This window comes from Cricetulus griseus, chromosome 6, assembly GCF_003668045.3.
Source record: "Cricetulus griseus strain 17A/GY chromosome 6, alternate assembly CriGri-PICRH-1.0, whole genome shotgun sequence".
Taxonomy (NCBI): Eukaryota; Metazoa; Chordata; class Mammalia; order Rodentia; family Cricetidae; genus Cricetulus; species Cricetulus griseus.
Genome location: NC_048599.1, coordinates 49,135,759 through 49,148,903, shown reverse-complemented (window position 1 = coordinate 49,148,903; position 13,145 = coordinate 49,135,759).

The window sequence follows — 13,145 nt, the reverse complement described above, 5'->3', positions numbered from 1 at the left end:
ATGAGTTTGGGCATGTTGTGCATTCATTTTCATTGAATTTTAGGAAGTCTTTAATTCCTTTTTTAATTTCTTCCTTGACCCAGTGGTAATTCAGTATAGTTCAGTTTCTAAGAGTTTGTAGGCTTTCTGTTGTTTCCGTTGCTGTTGGTTTCCAGCTTTAATCCATGGTGATTAACTCCTGATAAGATACAGGAGTTATTTTGATTTTTTTGTACCTGTTGAGACTTGGTTTGTGGCCAAGTATATGGTCAATTTTGGAGAAGGTTCCATGAGGTGCTGAGAAGAAGTTATATTCTTTTGTGTTTGAGTAAAAAGTTCTGTAGATATCTGTTAGGTCCATTTGAGTCATAACATCTGTTAGTTCCTGTATTTATCTGTTTGGTTTCTGTCTGAATGACCAGTCCATTGGTGAAAGTGGGGTGTTAAAATCTCCTGCTATTATTGTGTGTGGTTCTCTGTGTGAGTTAAGTTTTAGTAATGCTTCTTTTACCAGTGTGGGTGCCCTTATATTTGGGGCATAGATGTTCAGTACTGAGACATCATCTTGGTGAATTTTTCCTTTAAGGAGCATGAAATGTCCTTCTTCATATATTTTTTAAATTAATTTTGGTTGGAAGTCTGTTTTGTTAGATATTAGGATAGTTCACCAGCTTGCTTCTTGAGTCCATTTGATTGGAAAATCTTTTCCTAACTCTTTACTCTGAGGTAATGTCTATCTTTGATGTTGAGATGTTTCTTGTACTCAACATGATGTTGGATCCTGTTTTTTGTTTTTGTTTTTTGTTTTTTTATCCAACCCATTAGTCTGTGTCGTCTTATTGGTGAATTGAGTCCATTGATATTGAGGGATATTAATGATCAGTGAATGTAAATTCCTGTTATTTTGTTGTTGGTGGTAGTGTGTGTGTGTGTGTGTGTGTGTGTGTGTGTGTGTGTGTGTGTGTGTGTGTGTGTGTGTGTGTGTGTGTGTTTCCCTTCTTTGGGTTTTGCTGGTGAGATTATCTATTGCCTATATTTTTGTGGTTGCAGTTTTCCTTCTAGTACCTTCTGTAGAGTTGGGTTTGTGGAAAGACATTGTGTTATGAAATATCTTGTTTTCTCCATCTACAGTGATTGACAGTTTTTCTGGGTACAGTAGTCTAGGCTGATATCTGTAGTGTCTTAGAGTTTGTGAGATACTAGGCCCTTCTAGATTTTAGGTCTCTGTTGAGAAATTGGCTGTGATTCTAATAGCTCCCCATTTATATGTTACTTGGCCCTTTTCCCTTGCCACTTCAATGTTCTTTCTTTGTTCAGTATGCTTAGTGTTTTGATTACTATTTAGTGAGAGGATTTTCTTTTCTGAGTCAATCTATTTGATGTTTTGTAAACTTCTTGTACCTTTATAGGCATGTCTTTATTTAGGTTGGGAAATTTTCTTCTATGATTTCGTTAAATATATTCTCTGGGCTTTTTTTTTTTTTTTGGCTTTTTGTTTATTTTTGAAACAGGGTTTCTCTGTGTAACTTTGGAGCCACATTGCCTTTTCTGTTATTGATTGTGTTCTTTCACTGGTCTTTAGCATCTGGATTTGGGATGATTTTAGGCCTAGGTGTTGATTTCTGCATTTGTCTTTGTTATATGGGCGTTTAGTTCCGTGGTTTCTTTTTTTCTCTGGTCTTCTGGCCTAGATGCCTAAGGATTCTGGTGACTAGTATATCTTCAGGTTCAGTAGGGTGTCCCTTTAGGTTTTGGGGGTCTATGGGTCTCTAGATCTGGCCTCTGGTAAGGCTGAAGCCCTCTTCCAAAGTTGTAGACCAGGGTATGGAACCCTGGGGTCAGGGGAGGCGGTAGTAGTGCAGACCAGGGGCCCTAGATCTGGTCCGACCTTTGGGATCCATAGGACAAGCCTGGCCTCCAGTACAGATTTCAGCACTGAGGTCCCTAGATCCAGCCTGGCCTCTGCTAAAGCATAAGTCATCTTCTAAAGTTGTAGAACAGGATATGGGCTGGGGAAGATGGTTCAGATGATCAGTGGGGTATGCCGTCTGGGGTTGTTGGACAGGCTTAAAGGGATTTAGCAGGTGGTGGGTAGTGTCTTCCCTGGAGTCTCTAGGACCTCTCTGGCCTCCAGTGCAGCTGCTGGGGACTGAGGGCCCTAATGTGGAGTCCAGGAGATGGGGTATAATCTCTAAGTTGTCTTAATTTAAAGAAATGGGTGAAATTGCCCATAGATTTGAGATAGGGTTTTTCTTATGTAGACCAGACTTTCCTCAACCTCACAGAGATGAGCCTTTCCTGAGGGCTTGGATTAAAGGTGTGTATTACCATACCTGGCTGAAACTGCAAACTTAATTTGCAGTTATATATAGATCCCAAAGGAATTGTGCCCTGGTGGAGGATTGACTCCCTTTACCATGGAGCTGAGCTCATATACAGAAAGTAATTGGGTATTTTGCCACTATCTTTGATGACTACCTTGTTAAGATGGAGGTAACTGTGTAACTTGGCAGCCATCTTTGCTAATGACATCATAAGGATAGAGAAAGCCCTATGGCTTCTTCACCATCTTGGTTAATGTCATTGCATGGCATGAATCAAAATGTCAGCACCCAAAAACTTCCTGGTGCCACTGAGCCCTCATGGGTTACCCCCTATATAATACACTCAGAAAGTGGTGTCTGGTGAGGACACCAGACCTCCTCCATGTTTGTTAAAGTTTTTTGTTTTGATTTAATTTTGACACATTGATTTGTATGATGTATTTACTGAGTTTCAGAAGGAACTTACAAATTTACTTAACCATATGCCTTTAGTACTTTTTTTGAAAAAATTTTTTTCATATAATATATCTTGATTATGTTTTCCCCTCCCCCAGCTTCTCCAGGATCTTCCCCACTCCATCCATCCATCCATCCAACTTTAATACCTTATTAAACAAGCATTGTTTGTAAATCCCAATGGCCATTCAGCTCTTTATAAAACCAATCACAGTGACACACTTCACACAGTGTAAAGGAATATTCCACAATATTTCCCCCTTTTGTCTAAATAAAAAGGAAAGGTTTTAACTCTAACATAATAAAACTATGAACAATAAGAACAATTATCAGGTAAGAATTACATTCACAATGTCTAGCTCATTTGTATTTGGCACATTCAGGGAAAATACTTTGTTATGTATCTTATCTTGATGAATTTAAAGTTTTATACTAAAACCATTTATTACCATAACTTGTATAACCATCTTAAAATATCTTTTTAGATCTTAAAACATCTTTTTAGATGAACAAGTTAGGCTTTTATGTTTTTCAACCTTATAAACTTTGTAGATTTTTAAAATTTGGTAACAAGGAAAACTGTAGTCTTTGATCTCTATCAGAGACCCAAGAAGGATAAAATATTATCTGATTAAATAGGAATTCAGAGCAAATAACTTCCAAAACTAATTAACTACAGAGACACCTGGCTGTCATTCCAAGGTTCCTCTGCAATGTTGGGGCCTCCATCTTCTGCCTATATGCCCCAGAATATTGGACATGCTTTTCTGTAAAGCAGGAATTTGCCAACCTTGTCTTGGCAAAACTTAGTAGCCACTATGTTTTATGTTCTGTTTGTCTAGTTTGGACAGCATACTGTCAGCAGTCAAGACAAGGGCAGTTTCTTGCCCAAATGACTAACTTTTGCTACGAAGAAGGCAAACTCCATATGGAGATTCTTTTTTGAATCATCATCATCCTTTTTTGAAGTAGATTGTTGCTGCCAGGAGCAGACATATCTCATTGTCATGAAAAGCCTTATGTTATAAAAAACAGTTTAAGTGCCATATTCTGTAGGTCTTTGAAGTGTTTAAAGGCCATCTATTAAAAATATATCTATGATTAACCTTGAAAACATACTTAGCATGAGTACAAGTTTGATTGTTATAGATGACTACTAACCTGTATTTCGTTATTATCCTAAATAGCTTTCATGGACTGAAACTTTATATTACATTTTAATGAGCTGCAAACAATTAATACCTTAATCAAGGGTAGAAGCATATAACAGTATAACAAAATAACCCTAAATTTGTATCAATATACACAAATCCATATCAATGTAAAATATTTGAGAGTAGTGATTGTGTAAAAGTAGACTCATCAATCCACCACTTTATCCTATCATTCCTACATAATACCCCCCCCCCTTTTCCCTTCCGAAAGTGATCATTCAATTTAATCTCCTTTGTTCAGTTTTTTCCTGACCATGACCAATAACAACTTGTAACAAATCCCCCTAAATGATGACAAACATCCATAACCCACTAAAAGACCAAAACCACCCTCCCCACCTCTTTGGAATGTGGCAATGTGCTTTCTAAACTGTTTCCTGTTGTCTGGGGATGATGCCATCATTAGGAGACCTGAGAAAATTGAGATAATGGTCAAGTCCTGTGAGAGCTAGCTGTATCACTAGTTGTTTAGTCCCTGTGTAATGAGAAACTACAAGGCTTATCTGAATTCCTGCCTGCACCTGGACCATCTCAGCTTTGAAGTTGTTCTGGATGTAGAATTTTGAGGAAACTGTAACAGAGGCCCTCTGAGAGGCTGGATCACCTGGGATACTTGTCTTTATTGGTGTCTGGTCTTTTTTTTTCTGAAAACACATAAACTTTTAAAGGTAACATATATATCTGCATTAACACAAATATGGAATGTGCAGTTTGCATGAGTCAGCTAAAGATGTTTTGTTGCTGTTTTGAGCAAGTGAAATAAAGGTCACCTGTACTGTAGTTTTTCTAGGTTTATTTCTTTACATCTGTAGCCAGGATTTTCATGGGGGTCTCCCCTGATCAAATATGATCTCTATCAACCTTGAATAAATCCTCGGCCTTTTGTTTTCTGTGGAAACAAAGTATAACCTCTTCTCCAAAGCAATACATTTTCTGACTTCTATTCTAAAACCAAGACATTCCTAAAGTATGTAGACTAGTTTATTTCAACAGTCTCTTCCACAATCCAATGTGTCACTCAGCATCTACCATTCTCTGTTCATTAACATTCAAAAATTTCAAAATTAACAAACACTATTTAGGGTCCAAACTCCTTGTGTTACATTTTCCATTCCTATGTGATGTCTTTCTTTTTATTACTTTACTCTCCCTTTAAAGACTTTATTATTTTAAAACTATTTTTCTATGACTGTTGATACCCATTTTCTTTTATCAGCATCTAAGCACATTTTAAAGCATACTGTACCCTTTTAGAGATTTTCTGTGTCTAAACCCGGCTTTATTAACCATCTGTAACATTTTCTGACAATGTGAGACAAATCTTAAACTGCTGTGTCAGCCAATGCATGGCTCAATTTAACACATGGCACTGGTGGTTGGCTCCAGCCCACAGGGAATAGCTGGTAGCCACACCTCTGTATGCCACTGAACACTGGCCTGCCGTAGAGACTGCAGGACTAGGAAGCTGCATCCAGCTCCCTGTCCAGAAATATTCTTAGCTTCCTCAGGCCCTATGTTTGGATATTTGAGCCTTCATGTTAGATGCCATATGTATTGAGTTTTTTCTCTGTCCTGCCAGGCAGCTCCCAAGTAATGATACGGAGACATTATTAATTATGAAAGATTGACCTATAGCTTAGACTAGTTCCTAACTAGTTCTTATAACTCAAATTAACCCATTTCTATTAATCTACATGTTGACCACCTGGCTTGTGGCTATTACCTCTCCTCCTGCATGTCTTGCTTCTTCTCTGTCTCCTTTCTCTCCCATGCTTAGATCTCTCTCTCTCTCTCTCTCTCTCTCTCTCTCTCTCTCTCTGTCTGTCTGAAGATCCTCCTTTCTTCTCAGAGCTCTGTCCCCAGAAGTCCTGCTCTTCCTGCCTAGCTAATGACCATTCAGCTCTTTACTAAACCAATCACAGTGACACATCTTCACACAGTGTAAAGGAAAATTCCACAGATTTTGGTAAAACTGGTGAACCTCTGAATGACCCCACTTTGTTGTTATGTTTGTGTTGTGTCTTGTGTTTTACCTGTCTTATGTGTTCCAACTTAGGGCAAATCAAATTGATGAGTGACATGGGTAACAAGATTGGTAAGCTAGATTCCTCTATCTTGTGTCCTAAAATTTTTGACAAATTTATTCCCCTCTAGTTAAGGAAGATTTTGGCTATCCTTTCACTAAGAGCTGTGCTGATCTTGGAGAGGTCACTCTGGAGATGGCAGTGTTTTGGGGGTGTGGGGGTTGGTGGTAGTATGTGGCAGATCAGCGTATAGTGGGTGCAGAGTGCAATGCCCAGCGCCAGGCTCAGGACTCCATGGACAGCTTTGAAGGAAAGCCAGGACCCACGCAGAAGCCCTTGTGCCAGCCTTGCTTCAGCTGGTTGCAACAGCTCAGCCCTGGGCTATGGGGTTTGTACGGTGTGTGGCTGGAGCTCTGGCCCCAGCACCTTGCCACATGACTTCTCACTGCAGAAGCTCATGGGATTGCCCAGCTGTCCCACTTATAGACTCCCACTGCACCAGAAGGTTCCATTGCCTTCCTCTTTCTCTACACTGCAGGCAGGCACCGTAGCCCACTGGGAAAGAAAAAAAAGGGAAAAAATTAGTGAGGGTGGTCTCATTGCAGACATTGGATTCAATTTGTAAGGACTTAATACAGGGCAAACAGGAACTTATTCTTTAATATTGCAAGGATTTAACACAGGGAAAACAGGAACTTATTCTTTAACTGCAAACAGAAACCTTAACCTGAGAGGGATATTGTTCCTGTTTTGGCCTCACATTTTCTGTATGCCACTTTCCTTTAGTTCCCATCCTATGTTTCACAGCATTGTAAACTGAATCTACTCCCTTAATAGTAAAGTTGAGACTAGTCTTTGAGGTTACCAGTGACCAGCCCTGCTGGATCTGTTGCACTGTTTTTATACTTTACCTTACTTGCTAAATAGTTTCCATTTGTTGAACCATTTTCCCCTGTCACTCAGAAAATGTACCTTAGGTCTTTATTAGTAATCTGCATCTTGTTGAATGGCACTACCCTATTTCCAAAAGTGTAGGTTGCCACTGTCCTTTCATCAGTCCCCAGAGTCTATATTATTGCTAAAACATCCTGGGTGTATCTTAAATCTACCCATTTTTATTGCTAACAACTGGCATCAGTTTCTATCATATCACATTCACAGTGTCATGTCATACATTTATTGTGGCCTTTTCCCAAACCAAGCTCACAGCTATCTGTTAAGAAACACAGACATGACCATGTGACCACCCAGAATAGAAATACTTACTTCTTACCCTTAGGACAAAAACAAAGCTCAATAACAATGTCTATTTAGTGCTTTCTGCATCCTTCTTTTGTTCTGCTATATCCCACATTCCCTACATTTACTCTAACCTAGGAACCCTGGCTCTCCAGCACAATCTCTTATTTGATATGTGTCCTTGTAGGAGGCACAAGGGTCTTTGTATTCATAGATAAACACTGGGAAACCTGGAATGTTAAACACACAGTGTGGTTCCTTCAAGGGAAGGAATGCTATGCCTGTTATCAGTATGGCTAGAGACTTTTCTGGTACCAGATTCTCCCCAAGACCCTTATCATAAATATGTTTTTCTCAGTCAACCTATAACAACTATCTTTATGGACTTTACAGTTTCATATCCAACTTGTATTTAGCTTACTTTGTTCCTCAAAGAAATTTATAGATGCTTTGTTGTAAATGCAGTGGTGGGGAATGTACTTCTTTGTATGTTTATCTTATTGATTGTTGAATAAAATACTGTTTGGCCAATGGCAAGTAAGGACTAGGAGTCAAAGAGGATTCTGGGAAATGTAGTAGAGAAGTGATGATCCAGGCAGGAAGTGACATGGCAAGGAGACTCATATCTAATCGAGGAAACAGGAAGTATGCCTCTTTTCCCCTCTGCTCCTGCTCCAGCGGCACAATGTGATCCACTGGCAAGGAGGGACGCCAATAAGGCGTCCGATAAGATAAGTCTTATAAAATATATAGATTTATGATAATTAAGACTGAGCTAACAGATGAGAAGTCCTAGTCATTGGCCAAGCAGCTTTAAACCTAATACAAGTTTCTGTGTATTCATTTGGGCCCTAACTCAGGTGGGCGGCTGGCGTAAAACTCACACGTTGCGGTGGGGCTCAGGTGGCTTTTGGCGGAAAGATTTATTGTAACAATGCAGGATTGGGTTAGTTATCATCAGAATAAAATTTCAGCAAATCATGCTGTGCTTAAATATGCCTAAGATACTCAGAGACCAGTAGTTTGAGCCAACATCTACTACTGAGTCATGTTGACCCAAACTGGCTTCTTGTCTCCTATGGATTGTCACTCTGAAGGTCCTGGGGGTCAAAGAGACCCCTGAAAATGGTACCCAATATGTGGGGCTTGACCCTTGAAGAAGCTTAATTTTTTTTTGCCATAAGAAGAAGTGGAGGGTCAGAATTCAGTCCTTTCACCCAAGGAGTTTTGAGCATAAATAAAAGAGTGAAATAAACACGGGTCTTTCTCAGTCCTCTGAAGTGAAGCATTTTATACAACTATTGAGCTGTCTGTTAAGGCCAGGGGAGCCAAACATTCAGAGCACCAGCTCTGCAACTTTGTACAAGTGACTGTAAAATTCAATCCTTGGTTTCCTGAACAGAGAACCATTGATGTTAAAAATTAGAGAGGCAGAGGGGCTAATGTAAAAAGAGCCTATGAAAAGGGGATACAATCTGCCCATTATTTCACAATCTGGACTGCAGTAATGTGCTACTACTTGGATACTCTTCAGGAAAACCATAAAGAGGAAGACCCTCTGGACACATCTCATCACGGGGGACCCCCTGGCCATCCCAGCCCTGCACATGTGTCTGTCTGCTGAGCATAAGCCACTGCCAGAGGCCTTTGACTTTTGCCCAGGGAAAGCACTGGTCTCAGGAATGACAAGGCCCCTTTACAGGAAAACTTAAAACAGGCCCAACTTCTAATACAGGAATTTCAACTACAATATATGGAACCTTCAGTCAGTCATTGGAATGTTCCTATTTTTGTAATTCATAAAAAAGGCAAAGAATAAATTCCCCACTGTTACATGATCCCATTTAATGCTTTTTCAGGTGGCTCTTCCAAAGGACAAGGAGCTTGTGTTTCAGATACCAATTCTATATTCTGCACAAAAAGACAGCTCAGCAGTCTGACTGACTATAATCAATCAGCTGTTATTAGATGTTTCTCAGCCATTGATTGTTGTAACTGACTTTGCATATTGTGTTCAAACTGTTTCTTTTAGAAATTGCAGGTCTTAAACCTGAGTCCACTCTCTACTAGCGTTATTTCACAATTATTTCTCTCCCTTTAGACATCTATACAACAACAAGCTCAATCTCCCTTCATAACTCATGTTTGTGCTCATTTCATCTGCCAGGTCTGTTAGCATCCACAAAAGCTCAAGCTAATGCAGCAGCCCACTCTTAACCCGCAGCGCTTTCTTTTCAGACAGCTCAAAAATCTCATGAATGTCATATTCTTGTTCTTCCTTCACACCACTGCCCTCTGCTGGCATAATTAAACCTTGAGGGTTAAAATCTAGCACCATTTGGCCAATGTATTAGATGTTTGGATGTTTAAAATATGTTCATATAATGATGGGTCCTTTTTATTCTTTAACCATGATTGTTGCTTTTGCTCATGGGGTGAAACAACCTTGGTTGCCACTAATCACTTATTATTCACCTCCTCCTTTCTAGGACTTCTGTTATAACTGAAATGCTAATAGTCCTTATTCTAGCAAATGTTTTAAGGTATTTTGCAATTTATGGAATATTAACCATCTTACTGATATCACTTATAATACCAGTCCCTATTACCAACTTCTGTCTTCATTACTGCTCTATTACTACGAAAGAGACACTATGACAATGTCAAATTATAAAGAAAACATTTAACTGGGGGCTTGCTTACAGTTTCAGAGTGTTAGTCCATGACCATCATGGCAGGAACATGGAAGCAGACATGGAAGCATGGTTCTGGAGTAGCAGATGATAGCTTACATCCTAATCTACAGTCAGCAGACAGAGAGAGCATGACTCAACTGGTGTGTGGTTTTGAAATCTCAAAGACCACCCCTAGTGACACACCTCAAGCAAGTGCACACCAACAAGGCCATACCTTTAGCCTTCCCAAATAGTCCCACTAAGTGGGGAACCAAACATTTAAATTTATGAGACTACTGAGGGTGTTCTTGTTCAAATCTCTACAGACCTACAAAAGTTTTCCTATCTTTTCTGAGCTGAGGCTTTGAGGAAGGCTTGTAGAAAGACTAATGTAGTCAAGGAGATAAATTAGGAAAATGATCAGAGGGAAGGTAAGAGAAGAGTAATTTTTGAAAGAATGTGGAGTTCAGGTGCTAATGGGGTATCCTCCAAGTCATTTAAATCTTTAATTCTTGCTCAATAAGTAAATACAGACAAAGAACAAGCTTTATAAACTATTATATGTCATGTATATACATAGACTGTGTGAGATTTCAGTGTGGAAGTGAAATACACACACACACACACACACACACACACACACACACACACACACACACACACCCCTACCACCACCACCACCAGATACAGAAAGAGTTTAACACAGATGCTTAAAGAACAGAAGCTAAGGTGTAGGCAGATTATAACACACATGCTTAGAGATCAAGGGTGTACAAAGATGCCAATACATCAGGAACAACAGGCAGAAAATAACACAGATGCTGACAGACCATGAGTTTGAGCCAGAAGCTATAGCTCCCCATCTGTGTAACACAGATGCTTATAGGTCATGACAAGCACAGCATTTCTAAAGCACCACAAGGGAATATGCATGTCCTAATACAGCAGAACACACAGTTGTAGTGGTACAGCACTGCCCACGTTTGAGCTGGTACCGCACTGCACATGGATGTTCAAGTAACACAGCATCTCTGTGTATACTCTTACAACACTGCAGGTGTATATATTGTACCAGAAGAGGGGTACACAAGGATGCAGTAGTACAGAGGTGCACAAAGATGCTCTAGTAGAGAAGTGTGCATGAATGTAGTACAGCTGCAGACACAAAAGTAGGAAAGTGGTGCACTTGGAAGAGTTAGTGTAGTAATATACACAGACACAGCAGTGGAGTATCATTCATGTATTGTCTAGGACGACAGCAAAGAAAACTGACAGAAAGGAAGGAATAAAAGTAGAAAAAAACAGACAGAAAAAAAGAAGAAATGAAGACAAAGGAAGGAAGGAAAAGAAACACTGAAATAAAGACAGAAAAAATAAGAAAGATGAAGACAGGTAGATGGAAAAATAGGAAGAAAGAAGAATGGAAATAAAAATGAAGAGAGAAAGAAACACAGAAAAAAGGAAGGAGGGAAGTTAGAAAGAAAAAGGAAGAGAAAAAGAAAGAAATGAAGACAGAATATAAAGGATGGAATCAAGGCAACAAAAGAAAAAAGACATAGAAAGAAAGGTAGGAAGAAGGAAAATACGAATAAAAGACAGAGAGGAAGAAATGGAGACAGAAAGACAAAGAATAAAGAAAGGAAAACAGAAATAAAAGCACAAAAATGGAGAAACAAAGAAGGGAAGGCCAAAAGAGAGGGAATCAAAAAAAGAACAAAAGAAAGCATGTTAAAGAAAAAAGACAGAAAACAAAAAAGAAAGCTTGTAAGCTTAGCTGGGTAGGGTCTTGTCCTAAGGGAACACTTTGCTTTATTATAGTGGGTCTTAGCGAGGGTTTCTATTGCTGTGATGAAGCACCATAACCAAAAGCAACTTGGGGAGGAAAGGGTTTATCTGGGTTACACTTCCACATTGCAGTCCATCTTTGATGGAAGTCAGGACAGGGACTCAAGCAGGCCAGGAACATGGACGCAAGAGCTAATGGAGAGGCCATGGGGGGTGCTGCTTACTGGCTTGTCCCTCAAAGCTTTCTCAGCCTATTTCTTTTTTTTCTTCTGATTAAATAATTTATTGTGAACCATACATTTGAATATAATGTAGATATTTCTTTTTTCCCAGATTTTTTAATTTGAATTAGAAACAAGATTGTTTTACATGACAATCCCATTCCCTTCTTCCTCCAGTCCTCCCCTACCACCCCCCCCAACTAAAACCCTACCTATCACATATCCTTTCTGTGCCCCCCCATGGTGAGGCCTTCCATAGGGGGGTCATCAGAGTCTATTGTATCCTTTGGGATAGGGCCTAGGCCAACCCCTGTGAACATTTTTTTTTTTTTTTTCGAGACAGGGTTCCTCTGTGTAGCTTTGGAGCCTATCCTGGCACTAGCTCTGGAGAGCAGGCTGGCCTTGAACTCATAGAGATCTGCCTGCCTCTGCCTCCCAAGTGCTGGGATTAAAGACATGTGCCACCCACGACCGGCTCAGCCTATTTCTTATAGAACCCAGGACCACCAGGCCAGGGATGGCACCACCCACAATGGGCTGGGCCCTCTCCTATCAATCACCAATTGGAAAAAGCCTTACAGCTGAATCTTATGAAGGCACTTTCTCAACTGGGGTTACAACTTTTCAGATGATTCTAGCCTGTGTCATGTTGACATAAAACTAGCTAGTACATAATATAAAGCAGGCCTCTCCTTGATGGAGCTACTTAACAGTTACAATTGCAGCCTCTCTTCCAGCACTTGCCTTGGCTGTAGTGCTGTTTTCTGGTGATCTTCTTCGCTCCAAAACTGAACATTTTGTATTTTTTCCTACTTGCACCTTTTCACTGTAGACTTGCATATAAGTGTCATCAATAATAACACAACACATATAGTAACACCACAATAATAATCACAATCTTGAAATCTCCTCCACTGAAGAAATTAACCACTTTTCATAATGTGTATGAGTATTTTGCCTGTATATATGTATGTATATCACATACATGACTGGTGCCCATGGGGACCACAAGAACTGGTATGGGATCCCCTGGAACTGGAGTCACAGGTGGTTGTAAGCAACCATGTGAGTTCTGGGAATCAAACCTGAATTCTCTGGAAGAGTAGCCAGTGTCTTAACGCTGAGTTCTCTCTCCAGCCCCAGGCTAGTATTTTTAAAGCTAGCTTCAGTCAATTCACTCAAGACATGGGCAGAAGGCAGCCATGTTCTTGGTCCAATTATCCCAGGA